Here is a 27154-nt window from a genome sequence, read left to right as displayed (position 1 = left end):
GTCCAGTTCTGGGCCCCTCAGTTCAGGAAGGATATTGAGGTGCTGGAGCAGGTCCAGAGAAGAGGAAAGAGACTGGTGCAGGGACTCAAGCGCAAGTCCTGTGAGGAGAGGCTGAGGCAGCTGGGGCTGTTTAGCCTGGAGAAGAGGAGACTCAGGGGAGACCTCCTCACTCTCTACAACTCCCTGAAAGGAGGTTGTAGCCAGTTGGGGGTTGGTCTCTTCTCCCAGGCAGCTATCAGTAAGACAAGAGGGCACGGTCTTAAGCTGTGGTGCCAGGGGAGGTTTAGGTTAGGTATTAGAAAGAAATTCTTTACAGAGGGGGTACAGACATTGGAATGGGCTGCCCAAGGAAGTAGTGGATTCTCCATCCCTGGAGGTTTTTAAGAAGAGACTGGATGTGGCACTTAGTGCCATAGTCTAGTAATTGCATTGGTAGAGGATCAAGGGTTGGACTTGAGGATCTCAGAGGTCCCTTCCAACTCATCTGATTCTATGGTTCTATGATTCTATTATGCCCATCTCTGTCTTCCCTGCCTGTCCTAAAGAGCCTGTGTCCTTCCTTGCTACATTAAATTGTCTTCTTTTGATTATTTTTTTCTTTTTGTTCACTCTGCTATGAAGGTATTCTTGGGTTGTGCAGATAATTATCTTTCAGCAGAAGAAAGAATTATTTGAGGACAAAACTGGAATAATTTATACTGTAGTATCTTCCTTTTTGAATTCTGAAGAAAATGAGAAGGAATTTGAAAGGAGCCAGATAAAAATCCTGAAGAAATGAATCAGAAATAAAAAAGAGGGAAATGCTACTTTAGAGCGTGGGTGATGTGCAATCATCCCAACATGTTTCTTTCAACATGGAATGGCTCAAAATTGCCCGATTTTGCCCTTTACAGCAAAATAGTTACACCGATAATGTAATATTCCTCATTGTGTTCATCCTGTAGCTATATTCAAACACAATCAGCTGTTCAAAGATATAATTGGGCAATTTTGTTGTGAATGGTGTATGATTTCAGAACCTTTGTGGTGCTCACTGGATGTGCTCTATCCACAATTTAGTAAATGAAGTTGTACCCTAGCAACTGCTAACAATACAAAGATGTTCAAAGACCTGAGCAAATAAGTACCTCTGTAAATCAATATTTTTGAGGTGCCTGATAGTACTGTGATTTTAAACTGTATTTCTAGTGATGGCAAGATATGGTGAAGTAATTGTGAAGGTCTGTGTCACAAAGAAGGTGCTTCTATTTGCTCTCATTTTACTTCATATATATCCCCTCCAATATCCTTCGATTATGGGATGACTGTTTCGGAAGATCAGCCTTGCAAAAAGGTACCCTTCAGTCACATCAGTAGAGGCACAGCTGGCTGAATATTTTTCAAATTACTTTTTCAGAAGAAAATACTTGAGTCATTAAAACACAAACTGGTTGAGCATAAAGGTCCCTTTCAGTGAGATTACTATTACCAGAAAAAAAGTGTAAAAGCAATCATGTGAGTTGAAAGAACAGATTTGAGAATTTGCTTATTTGGGCATTAAACATATCTATAGCAAATAATATAGATGAAATATAACAAGTCTTCAGAATTATTGAAACAAAGTATTTGATTTACTCCCTTTTATTTGATTGGAATGATATTTTTGCTTTCCAAGCTTTTTTTGAGGTTTGAAATTTAGACTTGATTCAAGCCAATGAAAATGTCAAGAATTCTTGCAGAATGGTGAAAGTGTTTTCATTCCCTTTTTTTAACAGTCTGCTCTGAATGCAAAGGAGAAACACCTCTCTATTCTTACTTTGAAATCTTCTGCTTTTTTGTACAACAGACACTATGCTCATCCTCTAACCTTGATGCACAGGGTGCTAAGGGAACTTATTGCAAGTTTCGCTTCTGATAAAACAGTGCTTGACTGCCTGAGCTGATGAAGAGCCCCTATGAGCTATTACTAATGATACAGCCAATTTGATCAGATAGATACAAATAATGAAGTTGGTCTAATTGCCTCTGGCAAGATGCAGTGGTGCATATACTCACTACCCTATTTCGGTGAGTTATGTCAACATATTACAAGTTGGAACCTTTGAGAATAACCTTCTTATAGAATAACAATGAGGCTTATGCTTCATTCTCTTCTGTTTCCTGTTATACGTGATGGTTTTTTATCATATGGGTCTTGATACCTGTAGGAAGAAGGTATTCCTTCTAGTGATGTTGATGGTTTTTTTTGGCAGATCTTGAATCATAAAATCATAGGATGGTTTGTGTTGGAAGGGATCTTAAAGACCACTTAGTTACAAACCCCTGCCAAGCGCAGGGACACCTTTGACTAGACCAGGTTTCTCCAAGTCCTGTCCAACCTGGCCTTGAAGACTTCTAGGGATGGGGCAGCCACATCTTCTCTGGGCAATGTCTGCCAGTGCCTCACCATGCTCACTGTGGAGAATTTCTTCCCCAGGGTTTTCTCTTCTCCAGGCTGAAAAGCCCCAATTTTATAATTTGTCTTCATAGGAGAGGTGTTCCAGCCCTGTAATCTTCTTTGTGGCAGTTCCTTGAAAGAGGATTCTCTTTCTCTCCCTGAAATAGTTAGAACTAAGCCCAAGAGTCTGGAATTTCCCTTACCACTGAAATAATCTTAATATCAATAAAATATCCTTTTACAAGTGAAGATATGAGATGCTTGCATGCTTGTTTCCAGTGATGTTTTTAGCAAATTGTGTTTTCCTAGTCTAGCTTCTCACCGTGGATACTTTAAATGTTTGCAGCGAAGCAACTGAATAATCAGGCTAAGTCTCCAATGATGGAATAAAGCCAATGGAATAAAGATGGTCCTCAATGAATGCTCAGGATGTTCAAAGCATATGCCTGCTGCATACTGTTACTGATTGCAAGAGTGACAGGAATGAGAAAATTTCCAGCTGATATGTTAATAAGCACAATCACATGTTATTAGATCAAAATAATTCTAGGCCACATCTAGCAATAATATATCTAAAGCAACCTCATTTCCATCACCAAAGGGAAAGAATGACCAACGTTTTGTACCTTGGTAGTTAGAAGGGGAAGCTGGCTGCCTTATTGGATGACCATGTCTTACAGCCTCAGATTCCCTTTTAACTGAAAAAAAGACATAAATAGTGTATGAAGATATAGGGAGAGATTCAGGACAAAATGTCCTTGTGTAATTCTCTTCACCTTCCTTGGTCATGACGTAATTGGTTGCAAGGACAGTTTTGAACTGCCACTTAGAGGAAATCCAAAGAATTAGAAAAGAAAAAATGGCTTCTAACCCGCTAAATCTATAAGCTGTGCTCCTTAGGACATATGACATATGCTGTTGCTGGTTTGGGCACAAAAAATGCAATGCTCTCACACTAATGAATGCCTAAGTACCTTTATTTTTGCATGTACTGTGTAATGCATTCTGTGAAAAACAGTCTTTTGGAAATCAAAGGGACCACCCTGTGAGAACAGATGCAGTTTTCAGTCCCATTTACAATTCTCTTGCATTAAATTCCACAGTGGCATTGCCAGACAAGCAATCTTGTCCCAGAATTGGATTCTCATTATGTTTTAATTCATAGAACAATTATTGTTTCATGTATGATATATAGCAAAAACTCTACAAAGTTAACTTATAAAATGTAGGCAATGTTGAAGAAGCAGGATGTGAAGCTGCTTTACCTCAAAGCCACTATGTTCTGTTTTCTTTCCTGTCTTTGGTTTCTCAGCTGCATCATGATAATGCAAAGAGGAAGAATATTCAACAGAGGTACTGGTTTGGAAAGATGATGGGAAGAAGAAAATAGACCAGCAAAGAAGAGCACCCTCTTCTGACCTCAGGACAGGTTAAAAAATTTCAATACATTTCTCAAATTAATAGCACATCTCTTTTGAAATGTTCCCACCAGAGGCAGAAACAAAACTCCTACCAGCTTTAAGGGTCAGTTTTGGCTTCACAGAGAAAGGCAGCATCTGATGATGCCTAACAGTTCAGCTGGTATGTGCAGAGAGGGAAGACTAAAGGAAAGGGGATTGAGGAGAATGGTAAGAAGTAAATGAAAGACAGAAAGCATTTTAATGAATTGTTATTTTGAACAGCATGGTTTTGTGAGTCCAACACACAGGTGTCTGCCTTTATGGATATTTAGGAAAACATTTTAAAAGTCTTGTCCATGCTATTTACAATGACTATGGAAAACACATACCTAAATAAAACAGGTTTGAGATTATGACCTGAGATGTTATGGACAGGAGGAGAAGTTTCTTTCAGAACATCTCTGAGAACACTTCACAAAGTATTTTGAGTGTGGTCACAAATACAGACATTCCTGCACTTCTGATACAAAACACTAATATAATTGACTTTGTATTTAAATCAATATTGTTAATCAGGAGTGTTTGAGAACATGTGAAGAAGAATTCGTGAGAGATTGGAAGTCTAAACTTCTTATTTCTTTGATTCCTCTTCTGCCTATTTGCACTTCAAAATATTATTGTGTTCCCATCACAGCCATCATGGTCCCACACAGGGTTTATTCAAGCTGCTGTGTATGTGTGATTCCTATAGATATATGAAAATTGCTATATAAACCAGCCAAAGCTTTGAAAGTATTTTGAAAGTATTTTGAAAGTATTTTGAAAGTATTTTGAAAGTATTTTGAAAATTTGAAGTCTTGCAAACATCAAGGTATTCAACTATGAAATATGATGCATCTTTTAATACTTCTCAGTTATTAGATGAACTTGCAAAATTCAAGTAATACTTATTCAAAACAAGTCTCTTCAAATTAATTATTTTCATTTATGAGTTGCAAGATCCTACAAAGTTGAAATACTTTGGAGGAACTGTCAAAAGAGCTTTGACTTTGAACTTAAACCTAATTTGTTTGCAACACTCTAAAAGTCAGATCCATGTGTTTAGGCTAGCTAAAGGCACCAAATCCAATTAAAATATTTTGTGTGACAGGAGCAGGCATAGTAATTTTTGAAATGAGATTGTGGAGATTTTGTTGTAAAGTTCCACTGGAGCTATAGTGTATTTTATGGAATAAAATGAAAAAAGCACCAATATCACAGAAGATGTGTTTTCAAATGAATGTAACAGGTTCTGAGGTGATGCATTATGACCAGGACATTTCAGAGAATGCCTGATCCTGACTATGGTCTTCCAGCTTGCCCTGTCAGCAGCATTTTATTGTTCAAGCTGATACATGTTTTCATCAGTACCAGATATTTTTCATGCCATTCCAATAGAGTAATTAGCAGAAAGAAATCCTGAGTAATTCTGAAGTTACATACTACTGCTATTATTATTGTATATATTACTAAATGATACTGCTTCTCAGGCCTGCTTTTTCCCTTGTACATTTCAAATCACTTACGATATAAGCCCTGACCCCTTAGGAAAGCATAAAATGTTTCAGGATGGGCTTCACACTAGACTACAATTTCTGGTTTCTCTGGGTCTTGCCTGTGCTGAAAGAACTAGCAGGAAAAAGATAAATTCACTTTTCAATTATCTGTCATGGTTTCAGCAAAATAGTCTATTCAATTTCATAAGAATTGTAAAATTTTTAATTCACTGTAGAGTTATTTTAATGAAAAAAATGTAACAAATTACGGACTGTCATATGAAAATTTAAAATATTTTTCTTAAAATAGAAAATTACTGAGATTTCTTTTGAAAAAGAATGTCATTTGTAATTCAGTGTCATCTATATTGCCTCAATGACTGTTTTGGTGTAGATGCATTCCATTGATGAAGTGGAATTTTCCTCCAAAACATCCAAACCTATCCCAGAACCCAAACTTTTCTTTATTTGTAATGCATTTTTCATTTGCTTGAAGTTATTCTTATTAATTTTGCAAATAATTGCATGGTCATTTTTCAGAGATTCATTCCTTTTTCAATGGACTTCAGCTGTGTGTTTGCTTGATCAGCTCATCAGAATTGACCCTCTCTTCTAGGAGATAGGAAATTGGTGTAAATATTTGCAGTTACCCTTATTCTTAACAGATATATCCAGAACAAATAAAATATGAGAAACATGAACATTCATATGCTTAGGTTTGTTTTGGCACTGCCAGTTATGTTTGTTCTCACGTATCATTTGCAGTTCCCTCATATGTATGGGAAAGAGTATTTCATCTTAGTATCACAGGCATAATTAAGGCTGGAAGGAATCTCAGGTGGTCTCAAGTACAAGGCCTGACACGTGATAAGCAGATGACTCTTCTCCAGTCCCCAGTAGGATTGTTGTCAACAGTCTCCATTCCCAGGTCAAGGTTACCCATTGCTTGTCCCTGAATTTTATGGAGACCCTTGCCATGGGGTATCTATTGTATTGGTTAGCTTTGGTCGATAGAAAAAGCACACACACACGCACACACACACACACACACACACACACACACACACACACAGAGTTGAGACAGGAGTTATCTGCTGCGTTAGCGCAGCAGCCTCCTTTATTGAGGCAGCTAACCCACATTTTCCCACACACTTTCTGTGAACACAATTTTTACAAAACACCAGAGTACTAACATGTGCAATTGTGAATACAGCCAACATCCCTGTCCTTGCACATTCCATCCTGCTTATCATCTTTCCAGTCAACTCCCAGCTTCTCAAGGCTGCTCTGTTTATGGGGATAGTTAATTAGATTCTCCTCGCACAGGAACAGCCTTATATCATCCAATATATTATGTTCATCAAGCTCTAGGGGCTCAGCAGGCCTACCACCTCTCCCCACAGACCCTTGTTGGCCTTTTTTCCCCTGCCATGTCCTGCCCATCTGGATGACAGTCCTGTCCTCATGTGTGTTGACTAGTCCTTGAAACTTGCTGTCAGCTTCGAAGTTGATGAATGTGCCTTCTGGCAGGTCACTGAGGGATGTTAAATGACATGTCCAACAGTCCACTTCTTACCAGGCTGTACTGTTCAAACTTGGATACAGGCAGACTGCGGCAGAAAATGTTGACCAGCCTTGGCCAAATGCAGTCAAGTTTACACTGCTCCCCTGCCATCCACCAGTTCAGTTGTTTCATCACAGAAGGTAATCAGCTGGGTCAGGCGTGATCTACCTTTGATAAAGCCATGCTGACTGTATCCATTCCCCTTCTACTCTTTCATATGCCCAGAAATGTGTTCCAAGAGGATTCTGATTTTACCAAGAGTCAGTGTAATGCTGACTGATCTATAGATCATCCCTTTGTCCTTTTTTGAAGGTGTATATGATTAACTGCCCTTCTCCTGTCTGTCAGCTGAGCTCTGGCTTGAATGACACCATCCCTACATGCCCAGGCAACTTCTATAAACTCTGCCTTTGCACCCTGTCCTTGATCCCACTCTTGTACGCTGCTGGAACTCTATCACGATGTTCTTTTTAGCCAGGTCCTGACAAACTGACGGTTCCTATGCCTGCAGAATGTTCTTAAAGGTCTGCCAGCTTTCCTTACCTTCTTTGCTTTTCAGAGCGGCCTGCCATGGATTCCACCTATCTGGTTACCATTCCCTAGGTCCAACCCAGCTCACCTGAAGTCCAGGCATTGTACTTTTCTAAAAAGATTTTAATTTTCTCTTTTTACTAGTTCAATTTTGATGTGCAGATACCTGTAAAATTCATTTAGCAGGTTCTTCCCTCTCAACTCTTAATGACTCTCCACCCCTCCATTTACACTCTTTTAAACTAGCAGCTATTTCTGAACTTTGAGGTTTCCTGCATTTCAATGCTACATACTCCTAACTGCTAGATTTAACTGTATTTGCAGTTTCTCACCACCAGCTTCTGTAATGTCAAGACTCACTGATGTGTTTTATTACAAAAAGGTGACATCAGTTGTTTTTTATGTTCTTACAGCAAAGATGTTTGTGTTTGCATCTAAAAAAAAGCATCCTTCTTAAAGTAACAACTTAGGTAGTGTACTTTGATGACAGAAATATGTTGTTTAATATTTATCCTCTTTATTTTTCTATTTAAAGACTTTTCCTCAAAAAGAGGAAATTGGAAACTGGACATTTGTAAGGATTATGAAATTGAATATTATTTTCATGTTTTCTTCAAACCTGGCTATTTAAGTGTGCTTGCTTTGGCTGGGGTAGAGTTAACTTTTTTCACAGTGGCTGGTATGGGGCTGTGTTTTGGATTTGTGCTGATGCTGAACACAGGCTTGATAATATAGAGATGTTTTTGTTATTGCTGAGCAGGACTTGTACAGACACAATACCTTTTTTTGTTTTCCACGTTGGGGAGGAGGCTGAGGGTTCATAGGAAGCTAGGAGGTGACACAGACAGGACGAGTGACCCAAATGGCCAAAGGGATATTCCAGACCATATGACATCATGCTCAGTGTATAAAGGAAGAAGGAGGAAGGGGGACACATTTGGAGTGATGGTGTTTGTTTTCCCAAGGAACCACTGCATATGATGGGGCCCTGCTCTCCTGGAGATGGCTGAGCACCTACCTGCCCCATGGAAAGCAGTGAATTAACTTCTTATTCTGCTTTGCCTCTGTGTGTGGCTTTTTTTTTCCCCATTAAAATGTCCTTATCTCAACCCATGAGTTTTCCAGCTTTTACTCTTCCAATTGTCTCCCTGATCCTGCTGATGGGGTAGTGAGTGAGGGTCTGTGTGGTGTTGGGCTGGCTGGGGTTAAACCCCAAGAATGTGTATGATATCTGGTAAATGTTTGAAATCAATTAATACATACTGTAAAACAGTATTTCTAAACATCACGACAAAATGTATTTGTTTCCAGTCTTTGGAGAATCACATATTTGAAAAAAACCAAACACCTGAATTTTGAAGATGTACTATATGAAATAATAGACTTTATTACATACGTAATGCAACAACCATCACGTGAATTTCTAAAATCCTTCCTGATTCCTTTAGAAAGCACAAGATGGGTGTTTCCCCAGAATTCTAAATAGTGCTTTTATTTTCCCTGTTTTACAGGAAGGAGAAATGACGATGCTGCAATCCAAGCACCCAGCAAGGAGAAACTTGAAAAATGACCTGACTATACATGTGTTCCTTGTGTGGTTGTAGATGAGGATATATTGCTGTGGTCTCTGCAGACCAAAGCTTAAAGGATCTTTGTAATTCCATTTGATAGTTCAGAGGGAAAAAATACTTTCCTTTTTCTTTTTTTCTTCGTCTGGAACTATCAAGAAAATTCAAACAGAATTTGGGAGATCTTCATGATTGGCTGAAGCTGAAACTTTTCTCTGAAGTAATTTGCTGACTCCTCATTTCATTCAAAATTTGTCATTTAAACCACATGGACTTGCATGTTCTTCAGCAGGAATTCCTTTTTAATTCATTACTGCAATCAGAACAATGATGGGGAGAAGGTAAACAAGCTGGAGCATTTATTTGCAGTTTCCAAAGCTCCAGGCAGAGCCTGCCACAAAAGGCTGTTTAACAAGACATATATATAGATGAGATGTAAAGTGCTTTTATAGATTCAAAACTAAGATACACAAAAGAAAACAAGAAGATGGCTGGTTTTTAGCTCGACTAAAGCTGAGCAGCAGCTACTGCTGAAGCCTGTGTTGGAACTGGCTTTTCATCCTAAATTCATTAACACTTCTCCCACCCCAAAAACCCCAGCAATCAATAAGATAGGAACTTCTCTACATTCTTTATTTTGTCCAAGATGAGACAAAGCCAAGACAGAGGTCATAGTATGGTCACAGGAAAATTTCATTGCCAGAGTAATCCAGCACTGGTAAATCCAGTGCAACACAATATGAAGTGAAATGAGACATTCAGCGATGAATAGTAGAATGAAATATAAGAAATCTTATAAGGCCAGGTGATCTCTGCTGAGAATAAATACTAAGACTTCTGTCAGTGCTAACGACAAGCTTCTCTGTTCCCCATCTGTGTTTCTCCTCAGTGGAAGTGCTTTCCCTGTGTGGTGTCTTTGCTGGGTTAATGTGTAGTTCACAGTACTTGAGTTCTGCATGCTCAGTTCCTAGAGAAAACAAGCTGGTAATTGCATTCTGGCAAAAGGAGAGAATCAAATGTTCCCTTCACATCATCTCCTACCCGACTTTGCCAGGCTCAGCAGTTTTTTCTACTTGAGAAGCCACTCAAGGATACAGCAGTTAGATATCAAATGCCTTGGAACTGACTGCATATCATAAAAACAAACCCTTTAAATGTTTCACCAATGGTATTTTTTTTTTAGCTGTTTTTATAGAGGTCTATTTCAATCTCTATGGATTGGATACTCTGCTCCATTTGGATGCAACACAGTGGATGTACATCTATCTGGGACAACCACTCTCACACTCAGTATCAAACTGGGAACATAAACTGGACACCAAAGTTGTACAAAACTTTGTACAAAGTTGTACTGAAGTACAACAGAAGTTACTCAAGAAATTTTGTTATTGTTACTTATTAAATATTTTCTTTGGTTATTATGTGCAGACGTGCTCTACAGATAGATATATTTGTAAGTAATAATAATAAATAATCATGTATAGGTGTCCAAACTGTCTAAGTGTATAAAAATCTAGATATAATAACATATAATATAGATATTTTATCTATTATATATAATAGATAATATATATGGTATGTATTATATAATATATACATAATATGAATGTGCATTTTTGTGTCTAAATGTGTCTAAATGCAGAAATATATGTGCGTGACTATATATGGTTGCATGCATATATAAATATATGTATTTATATACATATATACAAATCAAATACCTAGATATCCATCTGTTTGATGTATATGTCATTATATAGCATGTATACAAGTAATTTCTGTTAGGGATATGTTACATTATTCAGTAATATGTAATATTCTCTACTCAGTCAAGTTGTTAATCAGCTTGAAACTGTGCCTTAGTTCAGAAATGTTGCTTTCTTGAGCAGGACTACAACAGCAAAAACATCTACAGCAGCGCGGACACTGTGCCACACCTTTACCTGTGCCACCAGGACCTGAACTACTGTTATAGGACTTCTTTTTCAGCATAGGTTTAAATTCTTGTGGAAAATGTGTAGCAAAGGTTGACTTGAAATTCATATCCCACTAGGATTTTATTCTGGCTCATTCAATAGATGGAAACTCACATCCTACTCCAAAAGTCCACTGGACACTGGAAAATAGATATATAAGTGCTTTTTCAAAATGTTTTTAAAATGTTTCATTAAATAAATTATATTTAACAGTAATAAAGGATGGGAATAATTTTTAAATGCCTGGAATCTGTGGCAAAAACTCTGTTTTTAGGTTTTGTTAGAGTGCAAAAGTTTTCTGATAGACTGATGTTTCTGTAATTGTCAATTTTAACTTTTTCATTAATTTTACTATATTCTTTCTATGCAATACCTGAGTTTGTCTTTGTTTTAACTGTTTTAAGTAAGCGATATCATGAAGTATCATATATAATAGGGAAGTTAAACTACTTTAATTATTTTCGTTCTCAACCCTCTGCTCCACCAACAAAAGGCCCTGGTAATTGTTCCTTCGAGCTGCTCTGTTACTTCTTATGGAAATGCACATTTGCAGTCACAGCTTTTATCAAAGTCACACAGGTAACAACCCAGGCACTTGTGGTGTGGATTGAAAATCTAACTTCACCAAACCTCTTTCATTAGCTATTTTGATATCTTTCATTAAAGTATAGCATCACTTTTCCTTACAGTTTTTTAATCCAAGTTAAAGTTGCTCAGATTTCTTTCTACATTTCTGGGTTCCTTTTTTTTTTTTTTCAATTTCTAAGATGGAAATACCATAAAAAACCCCTCAAAACCCACATATTTACTATGTGTTTAGGAAAAAACATCCTTTCCCAACAAGCTGGTGGTACACAGGACTTATAAAAAATGAGATATATATTCTGAAAAGAATTTTTTTTCACTTTCATATCTTAAAAAAAATTGAATTTAAAATATGCTGCAATTCTGTATGTATTATACCTGCATTAATTATCACCTTTTTGGCTGCCAAAAGAAAAGATAGTTTTGCATCAGCAGAACTAAAAAATTTGTTTTGTTTAACTTACAGACCATTAATGCTATTAAAAGTGCACCGTGGAGTGCATTACTTTAAATAGATTAGTTTTCTGTAATTTTTTTCCATTGATTTTGTAATAAAGTGATATTATTTGAACATAATATCTTTAAAGACCTTAGGAACATCATAAAAAGGCTTTTCACTGGCTTTTTAATGAATTTTCACTCTTTAAATGTATGAGATTTTCATGTACCTTTAATTCTAAATTTCTTTGAATCAGTTGCCCTGTCATTTAGAGCCAGGAACAAGACTGCTTTTGAGGTACTGATAATAGATCCAGTGTATCCTGTGTTTTGGATATGGCAACATGCAAGATAAATGGTATAGAACAAAGTTTAATAGGGGTCCCACTGTCTGAAATGCTTATAAAAAGAATATACAAGTCAGTTTCCAGAAGAAGAGGAGCATATTTAGTCAGTTTCTGAATATCCACTGATACCAGCATTGCTTTCTCATTAATGGAGGTAGTGGTGAAGCCTCAGTTTGGTGATGGCCTAATTCAGCTTTGGGAGCCTTTGCAGCACTGGTGGTTCCAATCCAATGGATAACCATTGCTGCCTTTAGCCTTTCCCTCTTGTTCTTCTTTTTACAATTGTTTCTTCTTTTTATAATTCTCTCCCCTGGATCCTTTCAGTTCCTTAAGCTGGATTTAAGGACATTGGCAGCCACAAAACATGAAGTAAGACAAAATTAGTTTGGAGCATTGTACATCTTTTTATGTTCCCTGGCTATGATGAAATCGATAGCCTGAGTAAAAGACATATCAAAGCAAATTCTGTCTGCTGTGCTTATAAAAGAGTTTACCCTGTAACTTTGCCTTGCAGCAGTAAATTGTGCCCTATTCTGCAGCCCATGGACATTGTGTGGCACTGCCAGGACCATCCCTAAGGCATGGAGGGCTGTGGAAGATTATGTCACCATGCCCTTAATATGCCTTTTCACATTCAGCTGACTCTATTGATCTGTGCAGAAAAGATAGGGTCCTCAGGAAATGAGATGGTTATATGGTATCTCTTGTCCTCATTTACACCATTTCTGGCTTTAACAGTTTGTGGAGGAACATCAGAGTGATTGGGAAAGATTCAAAGCCTGGAGAGACTTATACGGAGCCTAGAGAAGCCAACTATCTATGGACTTTCATGTTATTCCCCAGTTTCCACTATGTTTAATGTACCCTCACACAAGTTTCTGTATTAATCCCCTTGGTTTATATTGTTCAGGGCTTGTCTGAACTTGCCCTCACGTTTTCCCACCAAAAGTTGTTTACCATCTTGTCCTCCCCTGTTTTCCCACTCATCCCACTGTGATTGGCTGAAGGATGCTGCAGTGTGGAGTGAGCTCGCCTTGGTTCCCTTTACCCCGATACTCCCAAGTTCCTCCCACCTTTCGCTATCTCCCAATCCTGTGTTTCCCTGAGATGTCAATCCCATGCTCTGCCCTAGTTATTGAACCTCCCCTTACCCGAACCCTACATAAGTCCTTGTTCTCCCTCAATAAAGTGGCCATTGCACCCTGACCTTCTACCGTGTCAGAACCCTCTGTGCAGTGTCGCGTCCCTATTCTTCTCCCACCGGGCCGTGGCAACAGCTCATTGTATAGTTTCTTTTCTTGTAGGTGCATCAAGTTTCTGAGCTGTGGGAAGGAAGAATTGTGTCATCTCTCACAATCTTGTTGTCTTCTCTTTAGGTTAATCTTGCTAGAAATGCCTTATGTCTTCCCAGTTCGGGTGAGACTTGCAGAGCTGGACATTGCTGACACCACGTGAGTGATGTGGTTGACACACCGAGGGCTGGGATGACATCCAGAGGGACCTGGATGAGCTCGAGAAGTGGGCCCTGAAGATTATTAGAGAAATGGAACAACTCTCCTATGACAAAAGGCTGAGAGAGTTGGGATTGTTCTGCCTGGAGAAGTCTTCAGGATGACTTTACTGGGGCTTTTCAGTACCTGAAGGTGGGGTACATGAGAGCTGGAAAGAGATTTTTGACAAGGGCATGGAGAACAGGACAAGAGGAAATGCCTATAAATTGAAAGGGAGTAGGTTTATATTATGTATTAGGAAGAAATTCTTTACTATGAGAGTGGTGAGGAACTGGCACAGGTGTTCCACAGAAACTGGATGTCCCATCCCTGGAAGTATTCAAGGCCAAGTTAGATGGGCTTTGAGCAATCTGGTCTAGTGGAGGGTAGAAGAGGTCAGAATTAGATGATCTTTGGGATTCCTTCCAGCCCAAACCATTATTTAATTCTATGGTTTAAAGCCATCCAGTATAAATGTGAGAGCATGGAGACTAGGAAGGAAAATATCTTCCAGAGTAAAACAGACTGCGCCCTAAGAAATAGCTGGTCTGTTTTAGACCACAAAACTGGACTCAGAGTGTTGAGAGAAGGGTTTGCTTTTGTCTGACACATGACCAAAGAGATCTCAAAAGGCATTTGTTGAGCATAGGCTAAATTGATGGGAAACCACAGAATAAGGATGCCACATATTACTCCTTCCTTGATCTCTTTTCCCTGCAGATGACAGGGGTAGGAAGACTAATCCAAACAAAGGTTGGAACTGCTTCGAGCCATTTGCTCTGTACAACAGAAGAGCCAGTCTCTGAAATCGCTAGAGTGAACAAATATTTTCCTTCTGCATTGGCTTGAAGAGGCACTGCAGAAAATGCTGCTGCTGAGCAGCACTCAAAGGCTTTGAGTTGCCTTCAGGTGTGTCACTACCTGGGTTCAGTGAATCATTTTGTGGAGAACATTTAGTTCTCTCTGGTGGTGTGGTGCCCACAAGAAACTGCAAGCAATAAAAGCTTCCACTCTGTGCGCAAGGCGAAGAATTACAGCGGGAAACTCAAAGGATATGAAGGTGGAAGGAAGGCTTTCTCAATACCATCAGTCTTTACATTAGAGTGATATAATTGATTCTTCCTTAGTAAGAAGTCTTTTCTGATCAGAAATACATCCCTTTGATATGAAAGGTATTTTTGAGCAGGAATTCCAACATAGTAAAATCTTAAGATTTGTTTTACATGCAAGTTTAATCTCTTCTTTAATACAGAGGAAATACGTGGTTGGATGCTTGTTTCCTGTGCCCTTTGCAGGACTGTGTTGTGCTTGAGTGCCTTGTTCACCATTATTTCTCTGCACTAATTCAGCTTGTAATTTTAAGCCCTTTTGCATTTTATATAAGCGTATTAGGGGAAAAAAATGCTACTGTTTTTCCTGGATTTCCTCTACAGTTAATGGAGAAAAATAAGTATCTCCAAGCAGTCATTCTGTCATGGGCAATGGACAATGTATTATGTACAGAGAGGAACTCTAGATTCCAAACAAAACTATCACTTCTTTTTTTGGGATTAGTTGATTCACACTAGTTGATCTGTTGAAAATCACTATCTCAAAACACAGAACCAATTTAGTTTATTGAGACTTGTTATGATTCACTAGGCTCCCTGGACATTTACACCTAGCGATAGAGATGGTTCAGTTTTTCTCCCTGCCTAGTATATTCCTTTAAAAATAATCTGCTAGAGACAGCAGACCATTTATGCATTCAGATTCAAATACATATTTTCAGAAGCAGGTAGAAGGATTTGTGAGAATGTATATAGAAAGAACATGTTGGATATAGCCAGTACCTATAGACAGCACTGATGTTATCTACATTAAAAAAAAACAAAATAAAACAAAAAAACATCTACTGAATGCCATATGCTCAGACAACAGGTTAAAGAAGCTGCGGAAAAGCAGAGTGTAAGTACAGTGAAGTGCCTTGGAAAGTGTGTGCTTGGCAATAAATAAAATAAAGTCCTTTGAGACCAAATAGCATTAATTGCAAGAATTTATGAATAATTAATTATTCAAGATTATGTTGTAATTATTAGCTTTAACCCTGTTTCACACTAGAGAAGTGAGCTTTTAAAGGCTGACAGTTTGGAATATTTAGAAAAGGATTATGAGAGTCTGATGAAAAGCTTAGGCTGGAGGGAAGAGATAGAGGACAACATAATTTCATGGTTTCTCATACCCATTCCTATCATCTCTACTTTGAAGAAGAAACTGCAATGAGACAAGAGGAAGGGTCTGAAGGATGCCTTCAACAGTACTGAGTGTCGCCAGGTTCTTCCAGCAGCACCCAATTGTCACCACTATATTAAGGAACCAGCTTGCTCTGAACAGGTAAGCCAACAACTGGAATTCAGGAGACCATTCCAAACTTCCTTATGTGTTCATTTCCCAAAGTCATGCAGTAGTATGGTCTGTTGCAGTCACCTTAAAACAGGTGTGTGTGTGTGTGTGTGTTGCTTGGTTAATATTTACCAATAGTATTTTAATGATGAGGTGTGTTTGACAACAGAAAATAAAAATGTTGCTGATGCGAAGACATTGTCATTCATGATTCCTTTTAGTTAAGAGACAAACTAAGTCAAGGAACTGCAATACCCATGTTCTCCCTATTTGTTGAATGCATTTATTTCTAATAAAAGGAGCAGAATCTATTCAGAAATATGCCAGTATATAATAAAAAAATGAAATTAATGAAATAAATTACTTGTGCATAAAGTGGACATTATCCTCGTGCAACTTACCTAGTATAAAAAAGCAGTATAAGGAACACAATGCAAATTATTTGTTGAATGTGTTTTCTTTTCTGATTGTTTCCAGGCTCTGGCAGTAAATGTCAGGGTCTGGACTTGATACTGAACAATTGTGCTTGCTATGTTTCTCTGTTATCTCCCTGAAGGTATTTTCCTTCACTGCTTCAGTGGAGGTGATAGGGAAGTGAGGGAGGTGAATCAGTAATTGTAGCTGCCATTAGCTGACATGGAGGAGAGGGGAAAAGCCACAGGTGAAGCTGTGCAGATGCTCCGAAGAATGAAGCAGGGCTCCTGCAGCAAAAAATTGAATTCTCATGATGCGTGACTGGCCAGGATTTCTTTTTCCCTGATCCATCCTGTGTTTATTGTTGGTTACCACCAGCAGAAATACTCTATCCCATCCAGCCTTGGGCATTCCATGGCATGGAGAGATGTATTACAGAGTAAGTAGAGGTGACCTGATTAGTTTCATACTTCACTCACCTGCAGCTCCTAAGTCCAGGTTATTCATGGGGAGCATAAAGCTAATACTCCTGTCCAGACTGTGAACTTGGAGGGGCTGGTAAGAGCTAGGGAAACAGAAACATGTCCTGTACAAATCCCAGATATTTTGAAAGTTTTTATTTCCACTTCCCTGAAGGCAAAATTTCAATGATCTCTAGTAAAATGAAAAACAGTTTTGCTGTACCATTTTGTTATTCTTTGGACATGTCATCTGTTACAACCAAATTTGATCTATTTATTAAAATAAAACCTCCACAAATAGCTCATGTTTTAGAGATAGTAATTTTGAACTATGAAGGCTAAGATTACCACTTTGTAAATATTAGTATAGATTGTTAAACTTTGTTGAAATGGGAAATACACTCATTTAGATACTTTCCTGTAAAAATGTTTAAGTTCAATGATTTCATGTGTTTTACTGGAAAAAAATGTTTAGGAGATGAATCCACAAGATCAGCTCTCTGAATAATAGTAATTCACAGACAGAGGCAAAAAAGGCAGGGCCCCACTATGCTCCCATTTCAGAGTAGGAGTAGAAAAACTGGGCAATGGTTTGCAAGTACACTTTTTATTTAAATTTTTTAAGATGTCACTTTAGTCTCTGCCTTTTGTATCAGTATTGGTGAAGTCAGATTTCAAGATTGTGAAAGATGTGAATTGTAATAATCTGTCTTTTTTTTTAGTGAAAAAAAATTCAGCTTAGGTATTTTCTGTATTCTTACTGCACGCTAAAGACATAGGAGGACTTTTTGGTTGCCAGGCTCTCATCTATATGGTTTTCATACTTCAAAAGTAGCATTTGCTTATTATTGCCATACAATGGTTCTTGCATTTTACTTCTGTGAAAACTCTATTTTATTTTGGTGAAATATGGATCATCATCATCATGGCTAGGCTTCGCGAACGAAGATTTGGGAAGGCTCTATCCACATTTGTTACAGGCACACCGGTGGCTTATGAGGCCAATACGTGACAGACATATCCGATTGCAAAAGGCACAGCAGAAAGACTCCTTAGATGGTGTATTCTGCGAGACATGGTTCTTTCTGCGTTGCCTTTTCTCCTCGAGAGTGATCCTGCGTGTGTTCTCAAAGGAGACAGCTGCATTATAGATGGCATGTCTCCAGGCCTCCCAATTGGAGGCCAGAGGAGACCAGTTATGGTGATCAATATGGCCAAGGCTGAGATGTTGTTTCAGGGAGTCCTTGTATCTTTTCTTTTGGACTCCTCTCATGCGGCAACCATGAGTTCACCATAAAGCAAGATCTTAGGGAGGCGGTGGTCCTTCATCCTTGAGATGTGCCCTGCCCATCGCAACTGTGTTCTCATCAACATGGCCTCTATACTTGTGACTGCTGCTTGTTCTAGAACAGGTGTATTCGTCACAAAATCTGACCAGTGGATGTTCAGGATTGTGCAGAGACAGCGTTGATGGAAGTGTTCTAGGAGACGCAGGTGGTGGCGGTAGATGACCCATGATTCGGAACCATACAAGAGAGTAGACAGCACTATGGCTTTGTAAACACTGATCTTGGTACTTTTCTTCTAGTGTTTATTACGCCATACTCTTTTGTGGAGTTTTCCAAAAGCACTATATGCCTTTGCTAACCTGTTGTCTATCTCTCCATCAATCTTACCGTGCGAGGAGATGAGGCTACCTAGGTAATTAAACTGCAGACACCTTTCGGGTAAGGCGACGCAGGTCAGCGTAAAATTTATCTTTTTCGGCAGGGTCAGCTTGGAGAGTTGGGGCATATATACTAAAGAGGACAACGTGTTGCTTGTTGTGGAGTGGAAGGCGTAGGGAGATAATGCGGTCAGAGTGACCTATCGGCAGATTTTCGAGTTTAGGAACAATAGAGTTTTTGATCATGAAGCCAACTCCTGAGAGATGCCTTTTGGTTGTGGGTTTACCTGACCAAAAGAGTGTGTAACTGGCACCATGTTCTCTAAGGCTGCCTTCCTCGTGAAGGCGAACTTCACTGAGAGCAGCAATGTCGATGCTGAGACGAGCCAGTTCATGGGCAATTAGGGCAGAACATCGCTCAGGACGTCCGCTATCCGCAGAATCGAACATGGTTCTGATGTTCCAGCATGCTAGAGTTAATTTAGGTACACCTTTGGAAGCAGGTACATGCCTTTGTCTTTTGATCTTTGTGCAACCGCATTGGAAGAAGATGCCTGTTGGTCTGCAGTTAACCAACCGGGTGAAAGTGGAGATGAGCTTTGTTTAGGTCACCTTTTCTAGGCCCCTCTCTGAGTGGAGCAAGCAGTGCTGTCCTTGAAAAGGCTGCTTGGTCGTTCAGGGTGCTGCCCCAAGAGACTGTCATCTCTGGTCAGTCTCAAATGACCAATATCCTGAACCGCCTGCATGCAGGGTTGGGTCTGCGGCTTCCAGTGCACCTTTCACCTGCCCATCACAGGGCTTTTTGCACGTGGGTAAAGCCTTCAAGCCTGCGCAATGGGTTTTTTAGGTGAGATGCAGTATGCGTGGAACTGAACCCACCCTTTAATCCTAAGGTTCATCTGCCAGGGCTGAGCGAGCTTGAACGGTGGCAGCGAGGTCCTCAGGACGTAGGTTTATTTAGAGTGACCTTCTCTTAGATGGATGGCCTTACAGGGCTAAGCGAGCTCCATCTGCCCTGATTTGGGATTAGAGTTGACCTTCTCCTAGGATGATTGCCAGAAGGCTAATGAGCTCATCCTGCCCAAGGATGTATTGTATCTGGCCCTATGATTTTGACCTGTCTGGCATGGGTGACCCTACCGAAGGCATGTATTATCGCCAGCATAGCTCACAACCGCATAGGATTACACAGGCTACGCTCCTATTATTAAAAAGATTAGGGCAAGTCTTACACTTCCTACTTTTCTGTCACCTCTCTATATTCAAACCCAGGGAAACATCCAGGGAAACACCCAGGGAAACCCCCTTTGTCCTGACCACCCTTTCAGGATGTAACAAATATATCCAGAACATACCAAACCTGGGCAGTAGCGGCAGGTTAGCCAAAAACAAATGGGGAGAGGGAGCTAATGGGGAGAGGGAGCTTCGCTGGCGTGGCTTTGTGCCCTCATGAGAAAGGAGAGAGAGAGGAGAGTGGAAGCCTTGGAGCACACAGAGGTTTGCCGGTCTGGTTTGGGGGGGGGGAGGGGGCGGGGGAGGGAAAGGGTACCAGATGGGCTGTGGGTGTCCTCGGACTGGAGGCTGGGCAGGTAAGCGGTGTGTGGGAAGATATGTGGTAACACTCTGGGGGGAGGATAAGGTCAGGGTGGATAATGGTTTCCTCTGGGGTTGAGGATCTTGACCAGGCTCGGGCCTGGAGAGGTACTCGAGCCCTAGGTGGGTATGGTGGCCAGAACAGTTTTGTTTCAATATGGATCATAAAATAAGGATAATCAATCATCATCATAGCTAGGCTTCACAAACGAAGATTTGGGAAGGACTCTACCCACACTTGCTACAAAGGTGCTGGTGGCTAAAAAGGCCAATGCGAGATAGACAAGTCAGGTTGCAAAAAGCACAGCAGAAAGACTCCTTAGGTGGTATCAACAACACACAGTTCTATGTTGTCTTTTCTCCTCGAGAGTGATCCTGTGTGCGTTCTCAAAAGAAGCAGCAGCATTTTAGATAGTGGATAATCAATATTCAGTGCTTAAATGCAGCTAATTTAAGGTTGCCATAAGGAATTTCAACTAATTCCCTCTGTAGTTTGTGCACAATCTGGTGGGTAATGCAAAAATGAAAGTGGATAGATAATAAATGTATCCTTGTAAAAAACTCTGTTTTTGCACCCATTTCTTGCTCTTAATACAGAAACTTCAGCATAGACTATTGGGAGCCATTTTGATGCAGATTACTGGACAGGTGTTCTACCTATAAGTACAAAGACATGAAAGTTGAATGGAAATCCAATATTCACTTCATTTCCTCTAGATAACAAGATGAGTTTGGAGCCAGGGCTGAAACTTTCATTACAAAAAAACACCCAAAAGCCTTCTTGGGTCATAGTGTCTTCTAAGACTACATCTGCACAAGCAGTTTTTCGTGTATTAACTGTGGCAAAATATTATTTAGGAGTTAAAACATTTTAAATTATTAATGGCTTCATGGATTATGATTACAATAATATTGATATACTACATAATTTCTGCCTTTGCAAGAGGAATAATATGTAAGTGTGAAAAACTACTAGATCATCCAGATGGGCTCAATATTCTGGACTGTGTCATTCCCTGCCACAGCTTGGCTCTTGATAATGGCTCTGTTACAGCAATTTAGAAATTATCCATATTACACAAGCACAAGCTCTCTTTATTTAGTATTGTATGTATATTGTAGCAGACATGGATTGCCAGAACCATATCTGTGGCACAAGAAGCAATGGAGACCTACAAAATAACATGGAATTTCCATTTCAAAGGCCAGTAGGATAAGAGACAACTTGCTAGAGAGGGAGTATGCGTATGAGGTGGCAGGTTTGTAAAGAAATGCGATGTTTCATCACAGCCCGTCAGTAAAATATTGTTAATTATAGTGAGCAGTACTTCGTTTGCATTTTCTAAGGTCATATACCTTGAATATTAAAATGAATAAGATAATCCGAACCTGCTGCATTGATAATTTTTGAAAAAGTTGTGTGAATGCAGTAAAAGTTAGTGCAATCCAGGACATTGATTACTCCCTGGCTGTATTTGATCCTGGGTAGGTCAGCAATAGCACATTCAGGATAAATGTCAAGGTGTTTTCCTCTCCTTTCTGCACTCTGGCAGTATAAAAATTGCCTCACTGAAAGGAAACATTTTAAATGGTGGCACTGAGCTGTCTGAAAGAGACTGAAGAGGAACTTAGCAGGATTCACGCATAAAAGAGTGGGGGGACTGTCAGAGCTCTCAGCACTGGCACAAGTCTTTAGACATTTAAACTGATAATAAAAGTAGATCTGCAGGCTGAGGCAGTGGCATGTATTTATGTAGTGCTTTCTTTGCAGCCTTGGCAGAGAGCTGAAAGTGTCAGGAAGGGGAACCATCCACCAGTGGACTTCTCCCAGAGTCACTGTGGTGACCCATCTCTCTTTCCTCTGTCCTCATGCTGCCTACGGAGGTGGCTGTCCAGATGACCATCCTGACTCTGTGAGCAGGAAAAGGGAGCTCCAGACACAGTTTACTTGCAGAAATCGAATCTGGGTAACTTTGGGGCAGGGAAGAGGGCAATGCAGCTGAAAGAGGCAATGCAGAGACAAGGGCATTAAGAGGGAGGGAGGGGCTGAGCACCCTTCCCATCAGTTTTCATTGCTGTTTCAATTTTGCCATTTCTCTTAACACTGTTTTGCCTTCTTATAGCAGTACCTTTACTTTACTTTATTTCCCTCACATTACTGTGGGAATAAAAACAGCTAAGTATAAATTACAATGGTTTTTATTTTCTAGCAGTTGAAGCACTGGGGAGCAACATATAGGAATCAACCGGATTGTAAAGCAACACAGCATGAGCACAGTCTCAGCTCATGACAATTTACAGCACAGATAGGTGGAACTGGTGGCTCATGATGGGGCTCACAGAACCACATAGACCTGAACTATCCTTCCCCAAATTAAAAAAACTCCCATGTTGCAAAACTAAAATCATTAATAGTACCTAGTACAACCAGTTGGATAAGGAACAGTACACAGTGCAGCACTTCAAAGTGAAGAAGAAAAAAAACACATTTCTGTCATTAATATGTCCAAATGCTTAATACCTTTCTTGAATAGAGACAGAGCTTTCTTTCAAGTATAAATATTTCCCATTTTGGTTTTCAGCTCATGAATGCTGGTATGTATTTTTCTGCTTGCATAAGGAGTCAGTAACAGTAGAAGGGACTTTGCCATGGAAGACAGTGATCTATTTATCTTTCAGCTTTCCTTGAGATGAATGGAGTTTATATCTACAATGCAATCCAGAGAACAATGGTAAGTTATTTAAGATTTATAGTCTTGCCTTGTGTCAGGTCTGTCCTGCTGAGCCAGAGCAGTGACCAAGCCAGCTGATGTACGCCAAGCTCAACTCTGTGGAGTAGAAAGTGTTTGGACTTCAGGTAGATTCAGCAGCCTCTGAAGGTGGCAGAGTGGGCACATAAATAGTTCTGACAAGTACCACTTCAGAAAGAGCTCCAGTCCCTCATGTATAAGGCTTACAGGAAAAGTCATGCTCTCCTGTCACATAAAATTATGAAATATTCATGACCCCAATGAAATGTTTCTTGTCTCTCTCTTAAGCCTCAGCTGTTTTTGCCGATGTCTTGTCCCATGTTCCTCCATGTGAGTGCTGGCCCTAAGCTCAGACAGACAGGACAGAAGAGCCTGTTGTTGCACTTGGGGCCCTGACACTCATGAACACCAAAAAACAACTGAAAGGCTCACAGATTGTACCATTCTGCACCCCATTCTTGTAAAACAAATTTGCCTATGCTGACATCAATGTAGGGTTACATAAAATTGCAGATTAGAGGCACTTCTCTTGCCCCATAGAAAACCAGTGAGAATTTTGTGCTTTTAATTTGGAAAGTGGCCTCGCTACACATGAATTCAAAAGGCTTTAAGCATCAGGAAGCCTTGTGATCATCTCGAGGTCTTCCAATTGTTTTGTTTCTGTTGTTCCTTTTAATTCATAGTAGGTCTTTAAGAACCAGTGTACTTAAAATGTTAGTTTCATGATTAAATCTTGTCTTTACTGAATAAAGAAGCATAAGGCAGGTGACTATCTTGTTGGAATAAAGTGGTCAGCTAGAAAAGGGCTTGTAGCTAAAGCTTGCCTCATGTATTTCTTCCTTGAACTCTGTGAAGTCCAAATCATACTGTAACTGAGCTACACAGTAACTGCCAGTCACATCAAGGGACACTCTCTAAGGGCTGGACCACCATTTAGGTAAAAACAAAAAACCCTGCATTATGTGTTAGTTACAATCTTTACTTAGTTCATAGATAGACAGAAGTTAGATATTCCTCTTAAGATAGCAATTTAAAATGCCTTTTTTTGTAATCAGAGGGAATTATGCATCTCCCAAAGCAATCTTGTACTAGCAGAGGCAAGACATGGGGTAATGGTTATAAGCTGCACCAAGAGATGCTCAGATTTAACATGGGGAAGCATTTCTTCAGGGAGAGGTAGTCAAACACTGGAATAGGATTCCTTGAGCGGTGTTTGATACCCCAAGCCTATCAATACTCCAGAGGCATTTGGACAATGTCCTTAATAATCTTCTTTAAATTTTGTTCAGCCCTGAAGAGGTCAGACAACTGCATCAAGTGGTCTTTGTAGGTCCCTTCCAAATGCAATAGTCTAATTTATTCTATTCTACAAAATTAAGTGCCTCCAGTGTTAGAAAACTCATCTTAGAGACACCTAATGCCACTGAGGGTTTTGTCTCTCCAATGCAAACTCAGTTTAGGGGGTGACAGCACTGCTCTGGATTTTTGACTGGTGAAGATTTAGTGGATTTAGACATTAGAATTATTGGTATTATGAAAGAGTGTAGAGGAGGAATCAGAAAAGTGATCTAGCAGTTGTAGGTTAACAGTAAACATTAAGCTATCATCATGTCACTTTGAATAAATCATACCTGGGACCAATAGACACTCCAGAAAGTCCCTCCAAGCAAATGCTTCTTCATGGTGAAACTAAAACTCACCTTGTGAAGCTTATATCCTGCCCTTTCCATCACAGAAGCGGCAAAGAGATTAATCTCTTCCTTGTAGCTACCTTTTACATTTTTGCAAGTCATTTTGTTGACTATATTCCTGCTTCTAAGATCCTTAAGCTGTTTGATTAAACCCAGATCTTTCAATGTAAAGGGTCTGAGGAGAAAAAGACAGAAAAGTCTTCTCTGCTTGAGTAAAACTGATCCCAAAATGTGCCCAAGGAATCCCTTACATCACAGTATCCTGTTGTCTGCTAGTACCAGACAGGGTCCAAAAAGCATTTGCAAAAATGGTGCGTGGAGTCTGTCATTGTGTCAAGTGGATGTGCTTCCTGTGTATTTTTGCCTTTGTGAAGGATGCTCTCCTTCGTGTAAGGGATAAGGTAGGTAAAGATGAACTTTCTGAGATCCTGCTGATTGAAGGCATACTTCCCACAGGCAGTCACTTAAATCAGCAAGGAAATATCTACAATTAGTTGTATAAGGCAGTGAGCAACACGAGCTAACCTTTGAGATTTTTGTTTTAGATAGCTTCCAAAGACCTTGCTGAGAATTAAAATCTTCCTGCTCACTTTGCATCTCTCCTGTATCTTCTCATTAGAGACAAAATTTAGGGCTAAACCTTCCTTGACTTGATACCTGTGCCAGATAAGTATTCAACATTTAATTCTTTGTCAGTGTACCCTTATTTCTTTTTTACATTTTAAGATATTTCCTTCCCCCAGTCATAGCTCCAGGCCACTGCATAGAAACACACATCCTCCCTTTTTCTGGACAGTTTGATATATAGAGCATTTAATCCAATTTATTATTCTTTGTCTTGTCTCTGATGGACTGAAAATGGTAAATGTTCTGATATTAATTATGTTCTTTAATATTTCATATTCTGTGTTTAGAGAAATCTACTCTTACACGTGATTTTTCAGCTTTTCTAGCTCATCTCCTGTGCACAGGTTACTTTAATCCTAGGGGTAGCACACCTCTCCATCACTTTCTAAAGGTTAAATGATTATTCATACATGTAATCAAAGGAAATGTTTTATTAACCATTTTTATAAATGCAAACATCTAGTAGCATTTTACAGAACTCTTGCCTTAAACATGAGAAATTAAGTGAAGCTAATGCCTTTAGTCTGGATTTGCATTTGTATAGCAGAGAAGAATTTACCTCTGGATCAAAAGGAGCATGAGAGAACACTTTTTATGTGGAATTCAGCTGAGGTGTGAAGAGTGAAGATCAGAGAACGTACCAGGAAACCAGCAGCTGATGTGGCAGCATTTTTATAAATAGTTGGAGTCTGCTGAATCTTAGGAACATGGGATCTTGTTCTATCAGCAGTAAACATCTCAGCATCACAGACTACAGAACTTCATCCCGGTTTGAGACATGGCTTTTAGCACTGCTTGTATAGGAAGCCATATCAGTAACAAAATCTTTCCAATAAAATTATAAACCCCTAGCCAGCAGAGACAGAGAACATTTCACTTTAATGCAATGCTGTTTTAAATGGCTGTAGGAATGAGAAAAGCATTTGGCTTTCCTGAGAAACACAGCATACCTATTCTTGGCAGAATATCCAACTGGATGAAGTGGGATTTTGTCCTATTTTCAAAATTATGTACCCCATTTCCAATATGGAATTCTGGGCAGATAAAGGCTTTTCTATGTAAATCTCTCTATTTCTCATAGTCAGCTCTAAATATCTGTAATGAATACCCATCTTGAGATGACCCGGACCACCTAAGCTTTCTACACAGTCAAGGAAGACAATCTACTGGAAGAAATTAATCTGGTCTATTCTCACTGTCAGCTGTGACTTCACAGGTTCTATTGAAAAACCTTCTACTAGTTGGACACAGGGCTGTCTGCAATGTTACAAGGCTGCTAAATTTGATGGTTTTGTAGTTATTTCAGCCTTTTGAGGACCATCATCTGACCAGGAACTGACTATAATTCACACCTCTATCCCTGAAATGCCTCAACATCCTCTCTAGGATGGTAAAGCTTGCAGAAGATGCATTTGTTTACCAGATAGTAATGTATGGGCAGCAGAGGCTTCATCCATCACCACGTCCAGAATCATTCCATTCCTACTCTTTAGTACAATTTACATGTGTCTCTAGAAGAACCAGTTATCTGAAGGAATGTCAGAGTGGGTGGGAGGAATACTAAAAAAACCTGTCAAGCTGTCCTTCACTAAATTGAAGTTTGGCTTGAGCAAGGCTGGTGTTTCCAACTCCGGCAAGAGTTACAGGAGGATCTTCACACAAACTGCGACTGAATGCCTTGTTCTTACCAGCAATTTCTGCACTTATAAAGCTCAGAGAC

At 39.5% G+C, this 27154-nt stretch overlaps 1 long non-coding RNA gene across 1 annotated transcript; it reads right to left on the bottom strand.

Annotated features, from left to right (window-relative positions):
• Positions 1 to 13480: 13480 nt before the first annotated feature.
• LOC116780939 lies at positions 13481 to 26419 on the bottom strand. The gene is made up of 3 exons (XR_004354711.1): positions 26408 to 26419; positions 23568 to 23573; positions 13481 to 13637 (listed from the first exon to the last, which is right to left on the bottom strand). It is a non-coding gene; the product is annotated as an uncharacterized LOC116780939 (long non-coding RNA).
• Positions 26420 to 27154: the final 735 nt, after the last annotated feature.

This window comes from Chiroxiphia lanceolata, chromosome Z (genome assembly GCF_009829145.1).
Source record: "Chiroxiphia lanceolata isolate bChiLan1 chromosome Z, bChiLan1.pri, whole genome shotgun sequence".
In the NCBI taxonomy this organism is placed as follows: domain Eukaryota; kingdom Metazoa; phylum Chordata; class Aves; order Passeriformes; family Pipridae; genus Chiroxiphia; species Chiroxiphia lanceolata.
This window is presented reverse-complemented; position numbering and strand designations above follow the sequence as displayed.